A 2,063-nucleotide genomic window follows, 5' to 3' on the forward strand; every position below is an offset into this window, starting at 1 on the left:
ACGGACCCCATGTCCGTTTTCTGACTTTTCGTCGATTTAGGAACGTTGTGTAATCACCAATGATCTCGACGGGAAACAGAGGCGGCAGCTTGAAGCTGCTCATAAGGCGGATCTAAACCGCGCCTATCCACGGCTGGTTATTGATCCTCATGTGGAATATGGCTTTCGCCCTGCGGATCCCGCTGTGGAAGCGAAGGAAGCGGTAACTCGATCGCTACGCGTCCACATCATCGGACCCCCAGCCAGAACGGAGGATGAACTTGCCACACGGAAAGCTCTTCGATCTCGTTTCTTGGTTTCACAAGAAGTTCCGTTAGAAGCTTATCGTTTGAGTGCTCAACGACGTGGCCCTCGTGTACCCGCAATTCGGACAATACCTGCAGTGCTTGCCCCTGGCAAAAGCGCTAAAAATGACGAGGCGCTCTTTGAGCGATGGGTGCAACGGCACCGAAAACTTTCCTCACTGTATAACCTACAGTTAAGCCACAAGGAAGTGGACGTGCGTGTGGAGCGACACCTCCGCTTTGTGTTTGCCAAACTCAAGGCACACCGCCCTGCGACGTATGGGTTAATCCCTGATACTCCCTCGAGCTCTGTGGCTTCGACCGCTAGAGCTCAGGGCCACTGCTTGAGCTCCGCTCATGGCCCGTCTACTTCCCTGACTATTGCCGGGAAGCGCAGCGGGGCGTCTGATGACGCGGGACGTTCTGATCTTTCCGATCAAAAGCGTTCATAGTGACTAGGCAATCTTGCCGAAGTGGCGCCTCAAACTCCCACGAGTTTTCGGAGTCGATATATCCTCCTCACCTCACAAAATATTGGGTTTGACCCTGGTGACGACGTCGTCCAACAAGACGTTTTACGTGACAATGGACGTCACCGTTCCCATCGAGAAGAATCGGTGGCGGGCAGTAACGACCGGGCCGACCACCGTCCGGTGACTCGTGATGCTCTTCGAGCTCTTGAAGACGAGGTCCTTCGTGATCGGAGCTCCGCTGAGCGTCATGCTAATGTAGCAAATCGCTGCGCGGACGCTCTTGACGACGTCGTGCGCCGGTTGCCTTGCCTTGAGAAGTACCGCACTCTGTCGGAACAACTCCTAGCCGTGGACCAGGCGAATGCGTCGCTGCAGGCAACGGTGGGGCGCTTGGCTCAATTGGAAATGGAGGTAGTTGCACTCCGTGCTCAGAACAGGTTGCTGGTTCAGCTTCTGGGTGGACGGGGGCACGTGGGATCCGCTTCGGCGTCAGCGCTTCCGCGTTCACTTGCTCCGGATCCCGGTAAGGCTTATGTAAACCCACGTAGAACACCGGGTTGGAGCGCATCCGTTACGGAAGGTTCAGCGTCTACGCCAGGCCCCGTTTGGCCACGACCTTACACGCTCCGATAAACCGTGGACGAAGCTTTGTCCTGAAGATTGCAGAGGCTGCATGTGTAGACAGGTTTTTGGAATTTAATAACCCAGGTCCCCGACCTTAAAGCTTTTCATATTGCCTCTTCCTTTTCCATCTGCACATTGTTTCTGCAGGTCTTGGCTTTCAGCCATTGCATCGCAAACGTGGCGTAGGACATTCAGTCTAGTAGACAAGAAGTCATCGACTTCCTTACGGATGGTGCGGGGCTGACATCAGCTAGCTGTTCGGCTATTCCTCCCCAAACAAGCCCTAAGCCATGGAAGAGCGGCGTCAGCGGGACGCGAGGGTGAATCAGCCCGTTCACGTAGAACGGTGTGTAGCCGGTAGACGAATGCACTGCATTGTTCAGTGAAAACTCCAAGAATGGCAACATGACGCTCCAGCGTCTCAGCGCAGACGTTGCAAAGAACCTTTTCGACGACGCGATTCACCTTATCGGTTTGACCATCGGTCTCCGGATGATCCTCTGTCGACAAATCTAACTTGGTGCCGAGCACCTTGAAGATAGTCGACCAAAAATTTCCCGTGAAACGGGGATCTCTTTCAGAGACAATCGACTCTGGGAGTCCGTGTTGGTGAACAACACGATTCTGTACCGACTCCGTCGATGGTGTCTGGCACCGCCGCTAAATGAGCCATCTTGCTCAA

This window comes from Plasmopara halstedii (genome assembly GCF_900000015.1).
Source record: "Plasmopara halstedii genome assembly, contig: Scaffold_555, whole genome shotgun sequence".
NCBI classification, from domain to species: domain Eukaryota; phylum Oomycota; class Peronosporomycetes; order Peronosporales; family Peronosporaceae; genus Plasmopara; species Plasmopara halstedii.